Here is a 27517-nt window from a genome sequence, read left to right as displayed (position 1 = left end):
ACATTGCTATGGTTGCAGTGAGTTCTTCTGTGTTTAAAGTTATTTTTTTGTCCCCTCATTTTAACCATATTTAAATACATAACGGTAGACTATTTAGTGAATTCATATAATTCCTAGGAGAACATAAATATCTTGTTCTGTCCCTGAAGGACATCCAATAGATATACTGATTTACGAACATGTCCCCTGACAAAAGGGCATTTTAGTTTCAGAGCTGTCTTGTAACAGAATACTTTTTTGATTTTATTCCCTTGACGTTGCCTACGTGCAGTAGTTAAACAGCAAAGCTTTACTTTATATCAAAATATTTCATCACAGGAAAAAAAGCATGAACGTCAGAGAATCTACACTTTAAATTACAGTGAACACAATGAAGAATGTTACAATACATGATTCTACCGTTACTAAAATACACTTTGGGCTAAGTCAGTCAACACATGTTTTAGAATGGGCATCCTGACATAAGACATTCATGCTGGAATGATGGAATATGGATAAGAAAGTGAGGCTCATCCCCAAAGCCATGAAAGAAAGAAATCCTTTTCAGTAGTTATCATTGGAAAGCCTGCTGTGGATGCTCCATGAATCCATATTCAGAGTGATCTAGAAAAAAACCCTGTAATTTGTGCTGCATTCAGAGGGTAGAAAGTTGGGGTTTTAATTCAAGATAATGAGTTATTCATTCTCAATGGAGATCGTTATTTTGTTTTCATTAAGAGTTCGAGAAGCAGAACATAAATTGAAAAAAACGTGATCTTTGCTAGAATGAAACTGAATTTCAGGAAAAAAATACTCAGGATGGCATTTCTGGTTTTCTCCTTTTGAGTTCAAATATGACTTCTAAGAATTAATAATGTAATCAAAGGTAAGGGATCAAATCTGCAACTGCCACCTGCAGTTGTCAATGACAGAAGACTTCAGAAAAATTTGTCAAAATAGATATCTCTGATCCTCTCCTTTTCTCTCCTCCTTCTTCCCTTTTCCTTTTCCCCATCTACACCCTCATTTTATTTTTCTCCACCTTCTGTTATTTGTAGATTGGAGCTTCTGATAAATGTAGCTAATTCTTTTCTGCTCTATGACAGGGTAAGAAAAGAACACACTCTAATCTCTTCTAAAACAAAGCCATAATGTAGTAATCCGTTCTGAAAATTATTTGTCTCCAGTTCTGTAGAGCTTTACCATAGACCCCAATAGTGTCATTAATAGTAATAGTACTGTTACTTATTATTAATCCTACCAAAATATTGACTGTATTAGGCACAGTGCAGATATTTGCCAAAACCTCAGGAGTAGAAGGGTTAACTTAGAATTCCAGTATGAAGGGAAAGGCAACGATTGGCTATAGCAAACAAATAAAATGATGGCAAAGTATAGCAAATGAGCTTGTCAGAGAAGGATCTTATCATATAGTCTGCCTGTGAGTGTAAGCATTGAACAGTCTATACAGATACCATAACAAGAGAGAGAATTGAGAGGCAATATAAAAGAAGTCAGTGAAGTGGTTCTCTGAGTATTTACAAGCAAAATCTCACTTGTAGGGAAACACAAGGAAGACACTAATATACCTGTTTGAACATCTGAAAGGCAAGAAACAAAGCCGGGCATTGATTGACTGGCTGGTAATTGGTCTATTGCTCTAGATACAATTAATATTTTCCAGGCCAGAGCAGAGAGAGTAGAAATTGAAATGTGAGATAATAAAGGTCTGAAAAGGCAAGAGAGGTGGCAGTGAAAAGACACATTTTATTAATGATATGCAGAAAAATAGCAGTCTCTAAAGATGGAAGAAACCATGCGTAACATCTAAGCAGTAATCTTGGATTGACAAGATGTTGGTGGTGTTCGCAGTATCTGTGAAATGAGGCAGAAGAGGTGTCTTAGAAAGAAGTTTAGGAATTTTGACTTGATCCTGCATAGACATTTTAGCTCAGACACAGGCAGTCAGACCCAGAAAAGGACAGGAATTGGATAAATTTGTACAAGTGAAAATGAAGATGGAAGGGAACCCAGGATTCCAGAAAGGAATCTCGGTGATCTACTGCAGAAATTTTTGGAGTACCCTGAGTAACATTTGAAGAGGCGCTTGAAATGGTAGCAGAATTAGTGTAGGACAGAATGATGGAAGCTAAGAGAAAGACAAAATTAACAATAAAATGTTAGCTTGTGGGCTCAAGGTCGTCTAATAGACTAAGAAAGGCAAGAGTAGAATATTGATTCTGAACTTTGCCCAAGAGAAAGTTATGAAAGACATTGAAGACAGACAAAGGTTTTGTAATAGGATAGATTAGTCTATGAGATTTTTTTCCCTGACATGACAGAAAAAAAATCAGAGCTTAAGAGTTTTCAAATATACCCACAGGCAGCCAGAAAGTATGATTTAAGTCAAAGAAAGAAGGAAACATGATGAGAAAAAAAAAATACTATTATATATAATTTAATTCCATGGGAATAAAATTTCTACCTATTGTCCCTCCTGTTCCTAATCTTATCTTGCTATAAATGTCATTCCACAGACACACTCTATGGTTTGCTGAAGATTTTCATGTCTTCTGCAGGAGATTCTTTTTATAAAGCAACTAGACCAGTTTATAAATTCAGAATCACAAAAATTTTATATTTTGGAATAAAAGACATTCTATTTCAATGAGTCTGAAATCAAATACTAAGATTTTGTGTCCAAAAATGCTTTTGAAAACTGAACTTTTATTCAACTTCAAAGAGGAAGCTGTGAGCTTTTGTTTGTAAAAGAGGGTGGTATATCTGGATGACTTAATTTTCCAGGTTTTTCATTATCTTAAAATCTGGGTGGGAGAAAATAGCTTTATTAGTGCTTCTGAATGACTTGCTTGCCAAGCTCCTCCCATGACTATGACTGCTGAATACCTGCTCACGTAATATTTCTGTTCTTGAGCAAAATGTTCCCATTACCTGACTCTTTTTATTTAGCTGACTATTTTATTTAGCATCTTAGCTTCCAGGGCCCTGCTGGTCCAGGGCTTTTTCTGCAGATCGGCTTCCCAGCCCCTCGGTGCCCAAGCTGCAGCACTGTCAGGCAATCTCTGCATCTGTCCTTGTTGAATTGCGTAAGGTTCCTTTTGGCCCATTCCCATGGCCTGTCTAGGTCTCCCTTAACGGCAGCCCTCCCTTCCAAGCATATCCATTGGTCCTTCCAATTTAGTGTGGTCTGCAAAACTGATGAACAAGGACTCATTGCCTCCATGTCCGTGTTAAAAATGTTTGAAACAGGACAGGCCCCAGGATAGAGCACGGTGGTTCTCCACTTGCTACTCACCTCCGGAGTACGGCCCGTTAACATCTACCCTCTAAGCGTGATCATTCCATTTCCTCCATCGAGGAGCATCTATGCCTTTTTTTTCTGATTTAAATACAAGCGGTTCAAGAGCATTTGTTTCATCTCCATCACACCTGTTGGCACTTCTTTTGTCCTCACCTGTGTTTTGTTCCAGTTCCCTTTCCTTAGAGATGCATCAATGAACGTAACTACTTTCTTTTCTTTGCAATCTTTTGTCTTCCCTTCTATTTCCATAGCATGTCTTTTTCACACTCGGAAGACTGCATGTTTCTGTGTCCGTTGAACAACTTCCCAAATATGCAATGCCAGCAACAAGCTTCCAAGTATCTGACTGAAAAAATAACTGGGTCTTACAGGAGCATGACTACCTCACTCATTCCATACTCTTAAACCATATTCGATGCAAAGCCGTTTCTGTTTCAGTTCAAGCCAAACTCTATGAATGTCTTTAAGCTTGTAGAAGTTCCCAGAAAATTTTTATTCAACAGGGAGAATTCATAGTGATGTGAAAGTAACTCTCCACACCGTTTCCACTTCTAGTACGAAATGGCGTTGAGCGGTACTTGAGCGCTGCTCCCCTGTCTGCTCTGCTCCAGCACAGTCCTAACAGTGCTGACGTTTGACGTCTGGCTGCAGCTCCCAGCTCAAGTGACACCTTCCAGCCAGTTACTGGGCTTGCTGGGACCAGTCTGCTCTGGATTTCAGACCAGACCTTAGACATGGGTCTGGTACCCAATCTTCTTTTAAGTACATCACTGACAAACTGACATTTCCCTAAAGTTATCAGCCTCCCCTCTTTGATGTCCAGGTTCAGGATTTCCTTACACAGCAATTCTAATTCTGTATTGTAAGCAGGGAGTATTAAAAATGTTCTCATGCTCCACGCCACTGAGTTAAAAAGGCAGTTCTTTATCAACTTGATTATTATCCACTTCCCTGTACTCTGAACTGTAATACAAGTGACAAAAGCGGTAGGGAGAAGGAGAAAGAGAGAGAAGGGGGAGCAGGAAAGGAAGGAGAGAAAGAATTTTATATTTTTGCAGCGTGCTATGAAAATACACTCTGGCAATTTTAACAAAATGAAAATCAGAACCTCCAAGCCGACTTCGGTTGAGGGTTGCATCTTCACAGTGCTGTAAACTGAGTCTATTCCAGCTAACAAATTGTGCTTCTGTAAATCCCACTGCTTGCAAAATTTTAAACATTTCATATTCAGAGACACATTTGCTGTAAAGGGAAACCAATGTTTTTTTAAGGAACTGTACTTCAAAGACTGAGAGAGTTTTGCAGGGCATTTGAGGAAGAGAAATTACAGCACTAGCAGCAACTCATGAGAATCACAACAGGCAGTAATGCTAGGATGGTTAGAGCTCTGTCTTGTTGCTAGGTAAAAACTGACCATCTTTGTGAAATTATAAGGAACAGTGCTTTTAGCTTATACTGTTCTGGACTGCATTTTCCTTCAAGCAATTATATTTTGAGGAGAAAATGTCTTAAAAGTAGTCAGCTACAAAATTGCTATAGTAAATCATTTACATAACATTCAATGTTATAGCCAACAGGGAAAGGATGGTAAACATAAAAAACACTGATACATCAACTACTCCAAATATTTAGACAGCATAGTTTCATTTTAAGTGTGCACGGCACACAGGATATAGATGTTTGTAGTTTTAAAAATATTATTTCTATCAACCTTATATACAGGGTAAATGAGGACTGGAAAGCTAACCAATTTTAAGACAGCAACATCAAAGTCTTAAAGCATTATTCATTGCACAGAAACAATGTCTAACCAGTCTGTAGTATATTTAACTTTTTTTCTTTCAGGTCTTTGTGATTGAAAAGCTAATCAAACCAATTGACGCTTTTTCCTTTATAAACCATTGAGAGCTCAGTATGATTTGAGCAGTGCTATATTTGCATGGAAAACAGGGAACACACATAGGAGAAGACACTGCGTGCTTAAATTAGATTGCTTTCTGTGTAATTATTTTTACTTAAGGAAGGAACTTTTCTGACAGAAATGCATACATGTGGCTGTAGGTGGCATAGCAGTATAATTCACTGCATTACCTTATGTTACATGCTTTGACATGTATTGTCTTTTATTCAGAGACTATGGGTGCAACATTTAAAAATGCAAGAGAAATAAGTTTCCTGAGTTACTTCCCATAAGCCCTGTGACAGCTAGCAGAGAACTGGGGGGGTTGTATCTAACTAGGGCAGCAGAGGCAGCACATTACATAGCGTGATCATTCCCTCATTACATATGACCAATTCCTACATATTTACTCGCAAAAATTAAACTCAATGAAAGGAGTAACAATTTGATAAGCTGCCTGGAAGGAACAATTTACATAGATACAAGTTGTATAAAAATATATACCTACATATAAAGCAATATCTTACATAGATAATTACCTAATATTTCCATGAAATGTTAAAATTATTATAGAAAGTAATAATATTAATGAAATCTATTTTACTAAAATAATTTTAACTCGTCTAGAGCTTTTACTTAGTAGCTAAACAAAGGCAGAACTAATATTGATTAGCTCTTTATCCAAGAGGATATTCACAAATACTTCTGTAGTCACACAATTACATTTGAGACATACTGTTTGGCTGTTACCTTTAATACTATCAGATTCCCAAGGTTTTCAAAAGTAGGTTATGAATATCTGATTTAAACAGTTCTATAAGGGATCTCTTGTTCAAAGCTGGATGTATACTCCACCACTTCAACTAGACCTGAACCTTCAGCATCACCAACCATGCTGCTTCTTTGTGAGGGCACTTGAAGTAAAAAAAAGAAATGGATTCTCCATTCAGAGAGGAAAGAAAAGATAAATGGTAATTCCCATTGCAGAGTAAACAGAATGATTGTAAAAATGATATTGATGCCTAGATAAAAGTCAATGGTAACAAGATGGCTGTGCCTCTCCTCTTCATGGCGTGAGCATAGGGGGAAAAAAGGGGGTTGGAGGGTGTACTGGGTACAGGTGTGATGGTGGAACGGGGGCTGCAGGGGTGGCTTCTGGGGGAAGAGGCCAGGGACTGCCCTTTGCTGGACACAGATGGTTCCAGCTCACTTCAAAACGGACCCACCACAGGACACAGCTGAGTCCATCAGCCAAGGTGACGCCATCTCTGTGAAAACGTAATTGAGGACAGAAAGTACCGCAGGGAGAGAAGGGAACAAAGAAGAGTGAAAACCAGGAGAGGGAACACAAAGGTCAGAGGAGGAGGAGGAGGAGGAGGTGGATGTGGAGGAGGAGGTGGAGATGGTGGCCCATGGTGGAGCAGGTATTCCTCGCCGTCTGTGGAGGACTTGCACCAGAACAGATGGATATTCCTGAAGGATCTGCCACCCCTGGAAAGCCCTTGCCAGAGCAGAGGAAAAGCGTGAGGAGTGGAAGAGAGAAACTGCTCTGTACTGACCACTGTATTGCCTCCCTGAAGGGACTGAGCGTAACCTGCCACCATAACAAGAGGGAAGGAGAAGAGTCTGGAGTGAAGAAGCTGAGCCTGGGAAAGGGGGAGCAAAGGTATTTTCCCTATGTTTTAATATTCGTATCTATTTTCCCCCATACCCAAATCAGTAATTAAATACATATATTAATTATCAATAAATTCAATCAATTTCCAAACCGCGGGTAATTGATCTCCTGGTTTTTATCTTGATCCCCGAGCTTTCTTGCTCCTGCTCTGTTTTCCCCCCAAACCTTCTGAGGGCAGCCAGCGAGCGAGTGCCTGGGTGGGAGTTTGGCTGCCAGTTGGGGCCAACCCACCACAGAGGAGAAGGCAGGCTGCTGCAAAGCCTGAGCTATGGCAACTCCAGAGACATCAACAAGTGCATGGGAAAATGACAGCTTCCTCCAGTTCTTCATAAGGGATTTCATAGCTGTCATAATTTTTGGCACGCCGCACTGTGTCAGTGATGGTAAACTTTCATTATAGACATCCTTTTTCCTTAAAAAGGATATAGGCCTTAGCACTCAGGTCTCTTCTGTAATTAACTGTTGATGTCCTAGCAGCCTATTTTGGCTTAAAGAACTTTGGTTCCAGTTGTCAATTTTAACTCGGCCTTTTAGGTACGCTTTGGACTCCCAAACCGTGATTTTCAGCACTCAGACAGAGGCATATCAAAAATCACACTTTGGAAGTCTAAATTTTTGTTGCAGTAAGTATGAAACTGAATAAAATACATATAGAGGCCTTGCCAATGTAATTTGTTGTATCAGATGGCCCTGATATTCTGTGTGGATGCACTACGAATAGCAGGATCCGACTAAGAAAACTACTAGTAGTGGGAACTGTCTAACAACGGTGTCAGGTACGAGGGGGGGGAAACCACATCCTTTATGTATTATTGGAATTCATTGTCCATTGTTTATCAAAAATATTTTTATCCAGTAAAAGAAAGATATACACATTTTAAGAAGGACATTTTAAACTAGAAGTAATTTTCATTTATATTTATTTTCAAATCATTTTCTAAACTAGTGTTATACACACACAGGAAAAATAAATCCAAACCAAAATACAAAACAAAAAAAACCCCGCCTACAAGTAAATACAAGCCAAATTATATTAGTGGCCAGACTTGTTAATTCAAAAAGAAGTTTAGAGGAAATGAAAAATGTTACTAGAGAAACAACTGACAGCAACCAGCATGAATACTCTTGCAGAAAACAGTAATATAGTCAGGTAAGGGAGGGAATGGAAACCAGCTGTCTGATGTGGTTATTCTAGAACATCTACAGAAAACCTCTTATTTGAACATGTTATAGCAAAATATACAGAAAGAAATCTGAAAATGTGTTCTTCACATGATACAAACTCTCAGCAGCCCATAACCGTTTGTATCTGTCGTAACAGCTGAAAGCAGAAGCAGCCAGAAAGGCAACACAAGACCCAGATGCCACTGCTAGAAAAAAATTCAAAGCATATCATCTGTGTCTTGTGCCTGCCAAGCTCAACTCTTTAGCGGTGACCAGCTCGGTCTTGGAGTAGAAAGAGGACTATGGAGATTAGTCAGCCTGATAATGTTCTTTCTTATAGATAGCTACATAAAGAGATGGCCCAAAGCATTTCATACTGTTTGCTGATACTGAAAAGGGACAGCGTGTCTAGAAAATTCCTTCCTTTTTTACTTTTACACACACTCTGCATGTGCATGCCAGGTAGGATTCAGGCACAGATTGAGAGTTTCACATGTTACAAATGATCATGCTCACTGAAAAATGTTCGGTGCTGTTACTTTCTCTATCCCAAGAACTTTTCTACTGCAAAATATGAACAAAACTAAAGAGAGATGCAGGTGCTTATTTTGCAATCTATTTTCATTGATAAGGAGCAAGTTATTTTTTTTTTCTCTGATTCATCAATTCCATGTGATTTCCTATGCAGGATCAGCAGCAGCATCTGTAGATAAGGTTGCATACATGTTCCCATTCCAATAACCACTTTTCAGCAGCTTCTAATCTTATGCAACTTTTACTTTTCCTTTTAAAATACACCAAGCTTCTGCTCTGTTTGAAAGGAAATTGCCTTACAGGTGTTGGAGAAGAAGTAGTTCAGCCATTTTTGAGAATGAAGAACCATTTTCTCATACGTTAAAATAAGGGGTTTTAAAAAATTTTCAGCAGATATTTGAATTTTGAAAAAAATGTTTACATTGAATAATATAACTCCGTAAGGCTGCATTAGGTTGAAGAATATAGTGAAAAAAATGAATGTGCATTGACTGAATTTGTTTGAGACTATGAAAATAGCATTTAATTGATGAAAAATGAATTATAATAAACAAAGTGCGTAAGTTCTGTTTTTGTGTCTAGCTCATCTGTATTGAGGAAAATATACTAAAGACATTAATGAGTGGAGGTAAAAGTCACATTTTTAAACCTGTGCATTCTTCAGCTTTCAGTAAATTCATCAAGCTCTCAAAACATGATGTAATTTAGTCATATTCCACCCCAGCTATCATCCATAAGAAGGATTCTGCAGCTAGTAAAACATAAATAATATTCCTTAGTTTCTGTAATAACAGAGATATCCACACCCACTAAAAGATCTAGGCAGAGGAAGACAGAAATAGCTATCATCAGGCAAAAAAAAACCCAGACCCAAAATGTAACAAACCCAAAGCAGTACACTGTAATTACCTCATGAATTACATGTAAACTCAAGATTATCAGGCTATTATTCTGCCATGCGATTTAATTTAAGATTATAGGCCAAAATTTCTTGGAATGTTACTTTAACTGTGATATTTTATGAATCCAGAATAATCAGGACAGTCTTTTGATCCATTACTTGAAATTATTTTCTAGGTTTTCAAAATCTTCAGAGGGACTTAGAAACCTTATTTAAGCATGACATTACCTTTGCTAGAGAGACGTTTATTTGACAGTGATAGTAGTCTTTGCCACTCGGCCAGTGTGAGAAAGCAGACGATATTCAGAAGACCATTTAAGAAGATAAATGCCAGTTATAGACAACTTCGCTCCTTAATTACCATTTTTATCCACGCATGGTGCAGGAACTGTCTGCTTCACATAAAAATGCACATTTAGAAATTTCAGCTCAGCAAAGTCAACTGCAGTCAATCAAAGTACAGGAATGCATTTGTCCAACCCAAATTCAACTAAAACCACTTTGTGCCGAAAAAGGAATGGGGGAGCCCCTGAGGATGGGGCTCACCTGCTCTGCAGTAGTGGCACGGTCCCCGGTGTGATGGGAACGTGCCTGGCAGATAAGCAGTCACTCTTCCACTAGCTACTAAAACCAGACACCTTTTTTTCATGTCTGTTCAAGAATAGTGGTCAAATGCTCCTGTTAGAAAAAATAACCACCATACACACACACCCCCAAACCCAAACAACCTCTCTTGGCTTTTTCAAGAATGATTTTTTCTAGATTTTGGGCAGTGTACCTATCAGAAAGTGTAAATATGAAGAAGGTTTTCGTATGCGTGGAGCCAGAAGTCCAAGAAACAGATTATTGGTAATGAAGACCATAGTATTCAGAGCATTTTGCAAACACCGTTTGAATATATTAGCTTTAAAATAATGTTCAGGTTCTTTAAATAAAACTTGAGTCCTTGCTTGAAATATATCGCTATCATATTCATTTTCTAAACCACTTTGCTATATGCCTGTACATTCTTAAAAGAGGATTTTCTCCCAGAAATTTAATATTGAAACCATTATTTAGTTAATCCTATCATATATTGCTATATATGGAATAAGTTTGTCAGAAGAGAAATAGAGCCAAAGTACTTCAGTAACTTGTCCAAGGTCTCAAAAAGATTCTATGCCTGCCATGATGACAGAAACATCATCTTTGTTTTTTATCAAGACTGTACATAAACAAATAGTATGCGAAGAAAATAAACTCCAGGACCCACCAGTATTTTAGAAGATGCATATATACTTCTTCCAGCAACTGAGGCCTTTTTTTAACTGCTCAATAGCCACAGCTCTGCTTGCTTGTTGCTGTAAAATGTGTTTTTAATGAAGGATTGCTCAGGAAAGACAAAGAATAGCCAGCACCATATCCGATTTCATGCCATATATTCAGAACAGGGCTCCACAGGCACTTCAATGACTTCTTCTCCCGGTGGTCCATTTGTCATTGGGCTCCAGAAGTGCAGTTTGCAGGACTATTGCCTTGAGAGAGTCTCAGACTCCAGAATGATGATGTTGCATAAGTTTTGCAAGATAAACAAATCAAAAGCATATATGAAATTTACTACCACTTTTCACAGTCATTTTGGACCCTAATTCTTCACATTGTGCTTGGATTGTAAAAAATCAAGTTCAGCATCTAAATTTTTGTGGTGGTGTCATCAAATTATTAATTTTTAAATGGTGTCTTTTAAATTATTTCAGTGGAAAATCAAGAATGCAGACAGTGCAATAGCTCACGTTATTTATTTAGCAATGAGGTTTAACTTCTTTTTCACTGTTCACATATTTCAACTCTTAGAGCAAAATGTTTTCACAGTGGAATTTAACCTGAGTTTTTCTAGTGAATAGTATATTCATTAAAAAAATAGTCTTATCACAAAAATATTGTGACTTTGAAACACTAATGTATGAAGGGCTGTGGCATTTTATTTGTAGCCTTTCTCAGTAGGCGCAGCCCTGGTGGGGGGGGTTACATACAAAGTTCACTGTCTCTCTTTGCCTTGAGGGACTTGCATAAGAGCTGGTGTTACAGCACTAGAGTGGTTTTGGAGCAAGGTATTTCCATTTGGCTTGTGCTCTCCAGACCATGCGGGATGATCCAGAGGACATTGAGATGTTGCTTACTCATGGCTGCTCTGTAATCAGAAGCAATATTAGCATGTCAGCTGTGTCAGACTTTTTAAAATGTTTCAGAAAATGCTTTAAGTGTTCATTTCATTTCCTCTCACAGAACACCTTAATAACAGTATCCTTCTCAACTTTAATTGCAAAGGAAGTATACAACTGCCTGGTGTCATGGCTTAACCCCAACCAGCAACTAGGCACCATGCAGCCACTTGCTCACTGCCCCCCTCCCAGTGGGATGGGCAGGAGAAGTAAAAATTAAAAAAAAGTAACTTGTGGGTTGAGATAAGAATGATTTAATAACTAAGGTAAAATAAAATATAATACTAATAATAATAATAATAAAATATAATAATTGTAATGAAAAGGAATATAATTAAAAGAAAAAAAGAAATTAGACCCAAGAAAAGAGAAGTGATGCACAATGCAATTGCTCCCCGCCCGCTGACCGATGCCCGAGCAGCGACCTGCCCCTCCTGACCGACTCCCCCCAGTTTATATCCTGAGCATGACATTCGACCGTATGGAATATCCCTTTGGGTAGTTGGGGTCGACTGTCCTGGCCGTGCTCCCTCCCAGCTTCTTGTGCACCTGCTTGCTGGCAGAGCATGGGAAACCGAAATATCCTTAACCTGGGATAAGTCCTACTTAGCAACAACTAAACCATCAGTGTGTTACCAACATTATTCTCACACTAAATCCAAAACACACTGTGCCAGCTACTAGGAAGAAGAAAATTAAATCTATCCCAGCTAAAACCAGGACATCTGGAAAAAACAAATACCAGTGAGAATAAATGCATACAGAATAGGGATCAGAAAAATCTACTAATTATTTGCAGCAGAAGTGTTGCATGCTTGCTTTGTGGAACATGCTGTATATTCACAACCTGAACATCAGGAGCATCTTGCAATCTGAGTCACTTGTTACTTCTAAAAACCCTAGCCTGTATTTCTGTGTTGTTACAAAGAGATTTGGGGGGTTTTGTTTGTTGGGTTTTGTGGGTTTTTCCCACATGGATATGTAGCTTTAACGATGTGAATTGTTACTGGCTAATTATGGCTAGACCGGACTGATATCAATAAAGCCAAGAGAGGTATAAGCTTCCAGCATTCATCTTAGTGGCCTGGTAAGTTTGCAGTTTAAGAACTATGACCTTCTGTTTCCTCCCAAATGCAATGCATGGCCCGGTAGTACTGGGGTGTTTTTTTGAAATGATATCTGAATTCACATTAAGCCCTGCAGGAACTAAAATAAAATTAAGTTAATAATAAAAATTCCCAGAGCTCTTGACGTTTCTTTATTGATTTGTCTCTCCATTCTTCACATTCTCTGTTCCCAGTGCTGATGTATCCTGACCCCATTTATTTATTAAATATGCCTGATTGTCATGACTAAAATAATATCTGCCTGAATTTACCCATCTCTCCCTGAAGTACTGACATTCATGCTCTACTTCCTCTATATGACTTCCTTGAACGGGAGATAAAGATTCCATTTTAAGTATCAGTATCTATTACTGTTCTGCCCTTGGCATTGTAAGTCACTAAGTCTTACTTAAGTTTTGTGAAAAATCGCATGAATTTCTGCACACAGTGCTTCTGTGTATATAAAACTGCATTGCAGGTGAATGGGCAACATAGCTTTCACTAAATTAGCCCAGTTAACGTCTCCTAAAGCCCTGAACAATGGAGGTCTATCCGGTGACTTGGCCTCAAACAAAGACCTGATATTAATTTTCCTCCAATGAGAAGGAGAGCCAAGTAACAGTGGTGACATGGTTGAGCCTGGAGTCCCAGGTGATGGCAGCTCTTAGAGCAAAAAGAAAGGATATAACTTCATCCTTTCAGGATGCCCAGTTGCCTGGCATTAATATCAAATAAACCGCCCAGACAAGTATGGTGACAGAAATAGCTCATTTTCTCATTAGCTTTCTTGGCCTCTCTGGTTTTGTGTCTCACTTCACATTTACCATTCACAGTCTTACAGCTCTTAGGTAATATTGAAGAAGTGGTAATTTGTCCATTTTTAATTGTGTTGACTTTTGCAATAGTCTTTATACAGAAGATTCTGAAGGACTGAAAATCTTTGCAAAGTTTTTTGAGAGCTGAACGTGACAGCCTTTTGCCTTTTCACACAGAGAAATTACAGAATCATAGAATCATAGCATTGTTTAGGTTGGAAAAGATATTAAACGGATGATTGAGCTCCCCAATACTGAGCCCTGGGGAACACCACTTGTGACTGACCACCAACTGGATTTAACTCCATTCACCACCACTCCTCGGGCCTGGCCAGACAGACAGGTTTTGACGCAGTGAGGAGTACACCCGTGCAAGCCACGAGCAGACAGTTTCTCCAGGAGAATGTTGTGAGAAACGGTGTCAAAGGCTTTACTAAAGTCCAGGTAAACAACATCCACAGCCTCTCTCTCATCTGCTAAGTGGGTCATCTCATCATCGAAGGAGATCAGGTTAGTCAAGCAGGACTTGCACCGAGTAGCTCAGCCTTTTCCTCATCCTTTCTCACTATGTTTGCCCCTGCATCCAATAAGGGATGGCGTGTCTCCTTAGCCCTCCTTTGGCTGATAATGCATTTATAGAAACATTTTTTATTACCTTTTACGGCAGTATGACTGTGGGACAACTGTGCCTTTCACTTTGCCTTCTCATTACAGTACTAACTTTTTGAAGGAAATATCTAGGTTCATGGATCTCCTATCAGCTTTAGAATCAGAATTTTAACTCTGTTTTCTACCTTTAGTAGCCTGCACCTGCTGGGTTGTAAAGTTTGCTTTGTGTTTTCTCCACCCCTCCAGTGAGAGCTGTTTAATTTAGATATGTAGGTAACATCCAGTAAGACAGAGGAAGGGAAAAAAAAGGTGTGTTTGATGGGGAAAGGATACTCTCTGGTGTTTAGGGCATTTACTTCTAATAGAATAGATAGAGTTTCCAGTGCTTACTGTGATGGTATGTGATTACTTTGCGCTAGATATAAATTGCTCAAACGGGAAAGATGTAGGGTACAATTTCATCATTAACTCTATCATGAAACTGCAGACTGACAGGGTCCCACACCTCAGAATAACAAAAACCTAGTGGTTAAAATATTCTCTTGGTCACCTGGAATTAAACACTGCTTTAAACAACATAAAGGATATTCTCTGAATTTTCTCTTCTATTTCTGACTGTGGGGTTTTTGTCCTGACCAGATGTGCCCAGATCTTTTCTACTGAGCTATACAGAAAAACATCTAATTTACAAATCTGCTTGAGAATAATTATGAGACAGCTGCTAAAGTATTGGGTGCAAATTATACACCTCATGGAAGTTTGTTGTCTGCTTTTCTTAGTTACGCTCCTTCACTGAAGTCAACTACATATAATGTAAATTAGATGAGTGAAAGAAATGAACACAATGTCAAGCATTTCTGTACTAGCAGGAAATATTTATAAAGGTGAGAAATTATTAGGATAGTTCGCCTTTCATCCTAAATACTTCATTAACCGTATATGAAACAATCACAGAAGGGAACAAACTCTCCTCCACTTCCGTTGTGTGTAGGTCATAAAATAACTTTAAACTCTAGCAAGGGAAAAGTACGCTTGGCATTAGATAAAAAACATTACAGTTGTAAAGGAGTTATATGCTAGAATAGATGCTGGGAAGGTTGTGCATGTCCACCACAGCAGAGTGTTTACTTTGACAGACTTTTGTCAGGATCTGTTTCTGTGCAGTTGATACTGTCCGAGAAAGGAGAAAAGACAAGAAGACCTTGTGAGGTCTTTTCCAGTTCTATTTTTCTGTGGCTCTATGTTTTGGGTTTGTCTGCCAGGGTTTCAGTAGCAGGGGAGGGGCCACAGGTGTGGCTCCTGTGAGAAGCTGCCAGAAGCTTCCCCGGCTCCTCTGGCCCCGGCCGAGCCCATCAGCGACAAGTGGAAACACCTGTGGAGAGCAGATTTAGGAGGGGAAACCCGCAGTGGGGGAGGAGATTGGGATGTGAAACCCCCGTGCAGACACTGAGGTCAGTGCAGAAGGAGGGAGGAGGTGTGCGGGGGGAGGTTGGTGCCCCTGCAGCCTGTGGTGAAATGGCGGGCTGTGCCCCCTCAGCCCGTGGAGGGGAGTGGAGGCCCCCCGAGATGGCCGGGACTCCATGTTAAAGCCCGCGCTGGAGCAGGCTGTGCCTGAAGGACTGCAGCCCGGGCAAGGGACCCCACTCTGGAGCAGGTCGTGAAGAACTGCAGCCCATGGGAAGGACCCGTGATGGAGAAGTTCGTGGAGGACTGTCTCCCGTGGGAGGGACCCCACGGTGGAGCAGGGGCTGAGTGAGGAGTCCTGTCCCTGAGGAGGAAGGAGCGGCAGAGACAAGGGGTGAGGAACTGACCCCAACCCCCGTTCCCCGTCCCCCTGCGCCGCTGGGGGGAGGAGGTGGAGAGAACTGGGAATGGAGTTGAGCTGGGGAGGAGGAGGGGTGAGGGGAAGGTGTTCTGAGGTTTGGTTTTACTTCTCAGTATCCTTGTTTTGATTTGATTGGTAGTAAATTAAATTGATTTTGTTTCTTCCCCAAGTTGAGCCTGTCTTTTGCCCATAACTATAAGTGGGGAGTGATCCCTCCCTGTCCTTGTCTGGACTCATGAGCTTTTTGTTATATTTTTTCCTCCTTACCCCACTGAGGGGGAGGAGTGAGCAAGTGGCCGGCGTCGTGGCGCTGTTGTTTGCTCGTGGCCGGCGTCGTGGCGCTGTTGTTTGCTCGTGGCCGGCGTCGTGGCGCTGTTGTTTGCTCGTGGCCGGCGTCGTGGCGCTGTTGTTTGCTCGTGGCCGGCGTCGTGGCGCTGTTGTTTGCTCGTGGCCGGCCTCGTTTAAACCATGACACTCTGAAAAACAGTAATCACTGAGGGGGATAGTAATGGTTGGGTAGATGACCAGTTCAGAGCTTCTCCTTTCAGTGCAGAAAAGACAACTTTCCGTAGGATGGCATGGAAAAACCCTACCTTAAAAAGAAAGTGCAGGGTTTTTTAATATCAATACTTTAATACTTAAATATCAATATTACCAATTGGGGGCATGGATCAAAGTTAGATATGAATTATATACTTTGTAGTAAAGTTCATAAAACTACTGGTTGTAACTACACTAGAAGGCTGAAAAGCTAAAAGCTACACTACAGTTCTAAGTATAGAAGAAATTTGATTTTCATACTTAAATCTCTCCTATAACATATGGCCCATAGCTTTTGCTATGCTAAAGTTGCTAGCTTTGGAAATAGATCAATGACCCTCTGTCATGGAGTTGATTTAAGGCAAAAAGGCAGCCAGTTACATTCCCAACATAGTATTTCATCACTTCTTTAAAACACCCCTCAGACATTTGACTGTGTATTGCTTATAAATACAATCAGCACTAGCTGTGATTTTAGTTACCTTTTAAACTGGTTTCTGAAAATGTCACTGATGCTTTTTTATATCCTTGACGGGACTCAATGACATCCCTTTTATAGTAGTTCTGTCAACAAATAGCTTCCTTTTTATCACCATGATGTGTTCTTTGGGGTGTTATTTGCTGATAGTTCTGCACTCATCTGCTTGGACGCTTCTGAATGGAATAATCATGTGCACCTTTTTCTCAGTAATGTGTACATCTTTGGAGATGCAGTTTGTTTCCTTTCACAGTTCTTTGCCCTGCCAGGGATGATAGGACCTCAAAAAGGATCCCTGTCTTTGTTTCTCTTGTTCAGTGACATGAACAAATAATACTACGATTGCCCTAAGGGAGTGACACAATATGCAGTATTCAAACTGCAGAGTAAAATCAGTTCAACCACAATTCAATTAATAATGCTGCTGAAATAGTTACATGCTGTATCTAAAGAATTCAGCAGGTAATATTCAAAAGCCTTAATGTCTTCCAATGCATATATCCATCAATAGTTTATGTAGCTGGCTTCCTTTGTAAGGCAGCCTGAATAATGCTTCTGAATTGAGTAAGCTCAGTAAGCAAAACCTGCACTTTTCTTACATGTTGGAATGTATGATATCCACCCCTTCCTCCTCACCTGAAAAAAACCCAAACAAAACACCTTGATTTCTGACTAATAGCTTTAACAGGCTTTGGTTTTGCTATACCACCAATGCTAATTCTATTTGACTGTAGGAGCCTGACCTATATCTACGGGATGATGGAAACTTTAAAAAAAAAATAATAATTTTATGGTTCAATACTGTCATTATTGCTTTTCTGATCTGTTTACTGCAAGAACTTTACTAACTCTGTCCTCTAAATGCATAGTTAACAAAAGAAAAATCAACTGAAGGAGACCTCTTAGAATCCGAGGGCTCTTAGCACAGATAATCAGGCAGCCATGTCACATAGTTCTTGCTATAAGCTTATGTTCTGTCTTTCTCATATACCAATTTTCAGTTTGTTGATATTCAGTTTCACTGGTTGGCTCTTCATTACCTCCTGTTAGGAAAAGAAAAAGAGACAACCCACAGGTAGTACCTGTTCTTTATTTTTATTAAGTTTCTTCATACAGTAAAAATTCCCAAAGCCTTTGGGATTTTTAGGATGTATTTCTTGGCTAAAAAAAACAAAACAAAACCCCACAGAAAACCAACACCTGCTTTTGAGTATGTTTTCACTTTTCAACATTTTTGTTTGCCTGTTTAATGGATATATCCAGCAGAAATTTTCATTTCTACAATGTCACATCTATTAGTTTTTGCCTAGTGCTAATTTTATGAGTATTATAGTCCACTTGTTGTTGACTTTCACCATACAAATACAGATTTTAATTTTTTATTTTCTTTCCCTTCCCATCTTAATTTCATTCTGTTGGTCCCTATTAACACAGCAATTTCCACTGATAAGACAGTCAAAATATACTACGGAAGTGTGTAATACTTGAAATTATTGTGGTTATCAAGTTGTTTGTCATATCAGACATCAATATTTCAATGAAAATTACTTCACTACCTCTGTTATCTTTTTGAACCCGTTCTTATTTTTCTTAAAGTTTGTATTAGTGTTTGTTTTATTATTTTCCTGTGGTTATTGCTTACACATTTTACTTTGAAACATCGTTAAGCCTCTTCATTTCACTCTGTAGTTAGTAGAGTGATAGATAACATTTTATCACTAAAAATAGTCTCATTTGCAACACACTTGAGGAGGGGGGGTTCTTTCCAAAGCCTAAGGGGATTTCCGTTTAAACATTTGGCTCAAAATGTTTCCTAGGCCATAGAAATTTAATAACTAGTTCATTATGAAAAAGACATATCCATCTCCTATCTCTGAGTCATGTCTTTTTTTTGCAGACTGAGAATTAAAACCAAGTAGACTGGTGGAGTTAGAGAACCAGATTTCTTGGAGGCGATACAAATTAACAGTTGGACTGCGGAGTTGTATTTTCAAATACATAATTCACTTAACTTAGATGAAAGGGCATTTTGGCATTTAAGAATTGAAACTACAAGGAGTTCTGTTACTTATTGAGCTATAGCAGTCAATTTTTAGTGATGTGTTTGAAAATTTGGTAAAATATTCACACTACATTAAATAATGCATACTGAAAAATGTACTACTGTAAAAGATAGACAAGAAAATATGTTTCATGAATATGTTGTTTATGAGTTGTTTTATGGGCTCATTTAGGGAGTAACTTGGAAACTTATCTGAGATTTAAGAAAGTGTGAAAAGTTCTTCATCTCTAAATCTATCTAGTTGCTTCCTTTAGTTCAAGGTTACAAAGCTTCAAAATCACATTATTCAAAGAGCCTTTTTTGTCTTTTATACTTTGCTGCTGTAGCAGTTAAAAGAACTGTGTTCCCTATTTAGTTACAAAAAAACTTACATTATGTCTTGGAGGTTATTGTAAATTGTTGTCTTTGAAACTCCATTTTTCATTGCTATTCTTAAGAAGGGGTGTGTTTTCTTTAAGAAAGAAGGGAAACAAAGGGTAAAATAAGAATCTGAGAATGCGATGGAAACTTAGCTAACTGTCCCTATAAACCCATCATTTAAATGACTTAAGGAAGCCAGGTTGAAAGCTGTGAGAGACAGAGAAGTAGTACAAACAGAAGTATCCTGTAGAACAGGAGCCCAGAGGACTATAAAAGCCAGAAATAGGGAAGGTGCTGGAAAAGCAAATAAGAATGTCAGATCAAGTTTGTATTATTCTTCCTGAAGTGCAGTTATATGATGTGAAGCAAATTAATGACAGTTTAACTCAGCAGCATGAAATACAGATTTCTGAAGGCAGTGAAGCAAACTGAGTGCAATGCTATTATTTCTTGAGTTACTGCACAGAAATGTGAGACACTGCAAGACAGATTTAAAACTTTGGAGACTAATTAGATCTTCAGTAGAACATTGGATGCTGTGCTTATTTTTACAGTATCACTGTTTTACATCTAAGGAATAAAGCAACATTTTTTTTGTTTGAACTAGGTATACCAGTAGCTTTAAACCATATGGGAATCAGAAGCACTTGCAGCTAAGGCTTCATTGATTCCATGTTTCATCCATCCTAACTGTTTTCTAATTTTACTACCAGTAAGACCATTAAGATTGCAAAGCCAAGCATGCAAATTTAGGAAATGCTAGAGTTAAGATTGCCCATACAAACTTTATTTCCTAACCCTTGTGAGCATACATTATGATACAATCTTTAATTTTTATGATACTATCTTTAGTTTTTCCACAGGACACCTGCCTCACTCAAGGCGCATTAAGTAAATGCTTATACCTTAGACAATTTTTCAATATTTCTTTTCTCTCTTTTCATTAAATATGTGGCCCTAGAGTTTATTTACCACATGTTATCTGAACTCTGCACTGAAAACATGATTATTGACATCCTTCTTGATTTTGAGTTTCATTACCAGAATAGCCAGTGCTTATCAAACATTAATCAATTTGTCTTCACAACAGTCTTTTTATAGACTTTCGAGGGTACATCCACCTCATTTTGTCCCCTAACTTCTTGTCCTCCCCAATCATCTCTGCCCTGCCTTTCTCTTTTCCTAGTATTTTTGCTCTGGTTCTCCTCCATACTTACTCCCTTCTGCTCTGGCTTTCTCCTCTCCCTCCTTACTCATGGGACACCTTCTTGCTACCTCTGCTCCAGCCCTTACTCCCTGAGCAACGGGCTGTTTTCTCCTTCCTTTCCAGGCTGCATAGCTCTCCTTTGTTCATCTCTCTCCTTTCCCAGTCCACAGACACACCCATCAACGACAGTACTGGTTGTCTTTACAAATGTCATCTTCTATCATGGCATCTGAAAGCCAGATTTGTATTTGGAAGCAAAGTCCTTGGCTAAATTGTGCAATGTAAAGCAGACACCGTTTTCAGAGAATTTCATTGGCAAACTTTAACAGACCTCTACAGTTTTTTTAAATGTGCACGAAGCAATTTTAGGAAGTGGGAAAATCCAGAAAATTTGAGGACAGCAAAAGACATAATCTGCTGAATGATGGCAGGTGTTCCCAAATTAGCATTAGTACAAACACATACTCTGTGTAGTCCCATGTCTCAAGACGCAGTTGTAGCTGGGCACCTTGTGCAGCCCTACTGCTTTCAGGCTCGGGCTGCTTCCAGACACGTCTCTAATCTCTGCCAAATTTAACGCCATTGCAACAAAGCAGGAAAACTAGAATTTGTCAGCTAAGCAGCAATACTTTGTAAACAATGTATAAATTCTTCAATCTCTTCCTTAGAAAAAATGCACAGGTTTTGATGGATGCATCTCAAATAACTAAATATAGAATACTTCAGGCAATGCAGTTAAATTTTGGTGAGTTTATGGCAAACATAAAATAAAGTTTAATACTGAAAGTTATGGAACTTTAAACATAGGTGTTATTTCCAAGTCTGCATCTCATGCAAGTTAGAATATGATTTCATGTGTAGAATTATATTAGTTATATAAGCCTTTTATAATATATTCCTGTCAACCATGAATTCTAAGCATTTTATGCAGTGGTTTTCTATAGTAAGAACTGTGACAGAAACTGAATATAATTGAGAGAGCAGGATTAGAGAGGAAGTAGGGGAGAAAGAGAGAAAGGAAAATAAGTACTTAAAAGTACAACCAAAATGTACTGGTTTGTTAGAATATCTGTTCTTCCTCTGTTCTTACACTGTTCCCTAAGCATCTATGTTTGACCACTGACAGGGACTGTACATAATCAAGATCAGCCCCGAGTCTGATCCAGTCTCAAATCTTTTGCTCTTATGCAGAAAGGGGAACGGTATATTGTTCAGATTCACCAGGGAGTGTTTCCTTGAATAAAAGTCTGAAAGCAAAATTAAGCTTTGCAGACAGCCCAGAATGAATTAAATAACCTTTGCACTGCAACACCAGACATTGCACATGCAGTTTTTAAGTGACAGTCTCACAAACCAGTGCATTTCAATTGCATATTACTGGAAAGTGGGGGGGGGGGGGAAGGTGAAAGGGAGGGGACCATATACTGCTTCCAGTAGTGCAGTTTTCTCCCACTTCTAATTAGTGGTGATTTAAGAGCTTCCATCTTACTCAAAGCTTGGAAGAAGAGCAAGGACTCATTACTGGATGATAAATTACCTTATGGAGTTTAGAAATTGTGAACTGTAGACTAAATCCTTTTCATCCTACTTTGTCTTCCAGATGGTATTTTCATCTTTTCCCTGTCCTTCTCTTATCACAGCGATTTTGAAATGCATTTCTTAGATTGGCAATATTTATACAGAGTGTGACCTAGGAATCCAATAAAACAAAATTATAGGATGCACAATTATAGGAATGTATAAAATGGTCTTACTGTAATAGAAAGATGATCAAAGAACAAGAACACAAGAAGAGAAGAAGGGAAGCAGAAGGTCAGTGTTAGCCACAATATTCAACCTGGAAAATTAGTCATCTTGGAAGTTTCAGTCCTTCTTTGCAATTCCTAGAGCAATATGAGAAGGATCTATAGAAGTTTTAAATCTGATGGGTATCTTATACAGAAATAGCCAAAGATTCATAAGTAATATGTTTAAATGAACAGAATGAAACCTTTAGAAGTGCTTTACTGGCTGATAAAAGAACCTAATGCATCTGCTATAAATGGCTATTTAGCTTTATGGCACAGGACTTTAGCTGAAAGAGCTCACTCACAATTCTGAGTGAGATTCATTTTCTAATGCTCTACCTAGGACAGTCTCGTGCACCAGGAAAGATTTTCTTTTATGTTTTTGGCCAGTGTGAACAGAAGAACCCTTCCACAAACAATTGCCTGAAACTGCCTTTGCAGAAAGTTTCTGTTTTGATCAATCATCACTTTAGAACTGCTTGTATAATTAATCAGTGCTAGTCATAAATTGCTAGTTAAGGATACTAACTCCTTGAGACACACACACAAAACCCCCCATCATCCAGTCACAAGATCCAATTTCCTTTTTATTAGGACTTTTGTTCTATTCTTTAGAATAATAAAATTCTACAATTGTGTGTGTACATTAGATATTCTTCTAGATTTTTTGTCTTTTAAACAAAAGCGTCGTAACTTCTCCCGTGCTCCTGGTAATACTATATTTTACAGACCAATTGCTTGGAAATCATATATAAGTGAAACTTCTCTTTGGTCATAATCTTCCTTCTCTTAACCCTTTGCAGTCTTAAATACAATTGGACAGAGGTTTTCAACAAAAGTAAACTGCTTCCTGGCTCAACTTGCTTATATGGAACCAGATTGCCACCTGATACCTTGCAATGGCAATATCAAAGCTTTAGGCTGTGGTTCAATCCACATACCGACTGATGAAGATCTAAGAGATGTTGGAAAGCCAGCACTCAGAACCAAAGTGGATAGCCCACTCCTTTTAAAAGCTTGGGTCCCTAATGCAGGTCTCACCTTTTCTCACTTACCATTCCCACAGTTTCCACTTCAGTCTTTTTAGTGCAAAAGCAGCCACAAAGTCACATATTTTGTCATTAATATTCCTGTAAGTCGTCTTAAGTCAACAGAATTTACAAAGAAAATTGGGCTCTAAATGGGCAAGACCAACTTTAAATAATACAATTAAATAGATCTGTTCTCTTTCAATTGAATGTATAGAGTTAATCAATGCTCCACTTAATGAAGCCCTTAATCTGAAAACCTGACAGAGAAGTAGTTCTACAATACACTAGGGATGTTCGATTTAAGGAGTGTCTACTGTGTTTACAAGCCCTTCAAGATAATTATAAAACTCTTTAAGTCAACATGGTTCGACTAGAGAATTTGGCCCCAAATGGTAAAGAGCAAGAAATAAGTACTGTGTTTTAGATCATCAGATGCTCTCCACTGTCTTTTAAGGCTAGGAACTGAGGAGGTAGATGACAGTACAAATTTCATAAAGTGCTAGAGAATAAGAAGCTGTGTTTTCTTCTTTTTTTAACCAAGACTTTGTGAAGCATACTTTTCTGCAGTAAAAATAACTCCTGTATCCATGCTTATGATCTTTAAATTGTAAGAAAAGTTTCTAAAATTTTGAATGTAAATAAAAGATTCTCTTATTTGAATTTTGTAACTTTACTGTACAATATATTAAGGATTAAGAGTCATAAAAATTTATTACAAGACCACTTCAGATCACATTTAAATAATACACTGAAACAAATCTTCTCTTTACCAGTTGAACATATAGTTAATCAATGCTCTACTTAACAAAACCTTTTAATTTGAAAACCTGATGGAGAAATAGATTTACTGTACACTAGTACTGTGCAATTTAAGAGGTCTCAACTGTATTTGCTAACCTTTTAGCATAATTCTAATAAAAACATTCATGCATTGCCCTGTTCCAATCTTTTGCTAATTAACTCTGAACAGAGCAACTGCCACAGAGATCAGAAGAGAATATTAAATTACAAAGTAAGCAACTCTTATAACTTTGTAATGCCTTATGGAACATGAACACCATTTCAACCAAGTCAGATCTATCAAAGTCACCTTGCACAGGCTGAGCAGCAGGAATAAAATATGAACTTCCAACCTTTAAAGTACAAGGTATCATTGTAAAATAACACGGTCCAATTAAGTTTTACTATTCATATGCTTTCTGATATAGGTGGAATGATACTGTGTTAAGGCAGCCTTTAAAATTAGAGGGATGTGCACAGATACTTCTCAAAGTCTTGAAACTTCCCTGTCTTTGCCAATTGCTTCTTCATGAAAACAGAGTTAGATTCCTCCTACAGCCTTACACTAGAAGGAAGTCATGTTAGCCAGGCACAATACCTTCTCAATATTTTTGTTGGCCCAAAGTTAGATGACCCAGAAGGCTCTTAAATCCTAAATCCGCAAGGTTGGGGAAATTAATTTTTATTTTCTGTAGTAAATCTCAACAGCTAATTTAACTATGTAACATTTCTAGAAATATTGGCATTGTTCTCCACTTATTTGTTATGACGTTTACTGTGGTGTTCATTAAGTTGGACTAGCGAAATAAAACCAGATGGCAGTGTAATAAGTAACACTTCTTTATTGCAAAATGGGCATTAAACATTTCTCTACTTCACTCCTGTGATTTAGATATTCCTTATCTTGGTGCCCTTTCTCGTGACAGCTATAAGAGTTGTCAAGAATGTTTCAGTAATTCCCAATGAATGATTCATTTTCTTTTCCTTCTTCTGAATGCTTGAACTGCTACAACATTCTCATAGAAGATAGTATAAAAAGAGCAACTTTTTCACCTCTGGAAAAGTTCATAATAAATGTGCTCAGTTTATGAATATAAAATGCAGGCTTTGTTTTTATTTGCTTTTTATTTTTTCCCCAATTATCAGTGTTACAAACTCTAGAGTCAAATAGACTATTTCTTTTCCTCTAGTCCTTCATTCTTTGGTTTTATCACTATTAGAGTTTCTGCAATCTGAATTAGACCCTAAATTACACATCTATTTTGGAAGACAACAACAAGTGGGTATCGCTTCCAATAAGAAATAATGTTTGCTTTATTTCCAGTTTAGGATATAAGCAAATAGGGTATAAATTCCCATTTTTAAAGTAAAGTGCATTTGAGGATTTTAGGATTCAATTTTAACACATTGTATTACATTAAAATAATTTGGCCAGCCTCCCACAAGTTGTTAGATAAACTTATTGCATGAACCCAATAAACTCTCCTCTCAGTAATTTGCTCATCAGGAATTATCAATTTTAGCAGAAAGTTTGAAAGCATCTATATAAACATTTTACTCCATTTCTGTGCTTCTTTAACTTCTGCTTGTTTTAGAACTACTATTAAAATTTCAATTGCTTTGCAATAAATATTCTAGTCTCTTGGTATACTGTGTTTAAAATCTAAGTTGCTTTAATTCCTGTTAGTTTCTTTTTATTCCTGAAGTTCTTTTCAGTTGCTTTGGATCTGAAAAATGTTTATTTCTTCTGGATTGTTCACACTACCAGTTATCATACTTCCAGAAGACTTAGAAGTATCAGCCCCCCAAATCCCTAACAGCTATCACCACTACACAAAACTGAGTATAATGGAAATATGAGAAATTACAATTTTACTGTAAAATATGAAAAACAATACTTTATTATTGTGGTTTAACCCCAGCTGGCAATTAAGCACAACATAGCCACTTGCTCACTCCCTCCCTAGTGTGATGGGGGAGAGAATCTGAAGGGTAAAAGTAAAAAAACTCGTGGATTGAGATAAGGACAGTTTAATAAGTAAAGCAAAAGCCGCACAGGCAAGCAAAGCAAAAGGGGGAATCCATTCCCCACTTCCCATGGGCAGGCAGGTGTTCGGCCATCTCCAGGACAGCAGGGCTCCTGACCTCTGGGTCAGGCAGATAGTTTAAGTATTCAGCTGTTAACTCTTGTAACAGATACAAACAGACTTAAAAGTACATTGTTAGTCAATCTGATGGTGTCTGTCCAGGTAGGCAATGACAATTTGTTCTCTTTTCTTGTTCTTTTCTTCCAGACTTGGGGTCATGTACTGATCCCCACTGAAATGATTCCTAGAGCAGAAAGACTTGTCCTTATGCCATTATCTAACAAAAGCATTAATTTAACCTACACACTATTCTTGCTTTCAGCTAGTTTAAATTGGCATGATTACCTGACTGCATTATGGGATTTGTTCATTCTTTTTGTCTGATCTTCACTACAGCAAGCTACAAGGAACATTAATTCCTGCTTAAACAAAAAAACAACTTTTGCTTTCACCCATCTTTCAAACTTGGCATCTTCTTGAAGCTACAGAGTTTGTGCAGCTTTTTCTATTGAATTCAGCTGCTGACGACAGAAATAGTCATTCCTCAATTTGTTGTAAAACTTACCTAAATGCTTATGTACCTACTGAGGAAAACCTAAGGAACACTGCTTAAAGAAGTAAAGAGAGACCTTGATGCTGCCACTGTTATTTCTGGACTGATCCTTTGCAAGCTTCCCACCTCTTGAAGGAATAGATTGGAGAAAGAGATTAGGATCTCAAAGGAGAGACTGTTGCAGTCAGAGGAAAGATTATGGATTCATTTCCTGTCTTACAGAAAAACTGTTGAACTTCTCCCAGAGATATTTTAAAGGATAAACAGGAAGATAGGGAGCAGTAATGTATAAACCAGTATTTTTGAAAATGGTGGAGAAAGTGCTGTAAGCTTCTTCCAGATCACACCAAAGGGCAAAAAGTGAAAAAGCAGCAGATCGTTCAAGTGCTATATCTGGCACAATTGGGGCAGCCTCCCCATCAGGAACAGGCAAACCCACAGGATCTTATCGGATCTTAAGCTGGAGTACATACATTGCTCTTCAGTCTCCCAGGATCAAGACTGAAAGCTCATGGCAGACAGGCAGGAAGGAACCAGGAGGGCAGGAGGAGTAGATGTGATTTCAGGGCAGGCAACAGTTTAATATCTTCACAGGTTT

Source organism: Accipiter gentilis, chromosome 32 (assembly GCF_929443795.1).
Source record: "Accipiter gentilis chromosome 32, bAccGen1.1, whole genome shotgun sequence".
NCBI classification, from domain to species: Eukaryota; Metazoa; Chordata; class Aves; order Accipitriformes; family Accipitridae; genus Astur; species Astur gentilis.
This window is presented reverse-complemented; position numbering follows the sequence as displayed.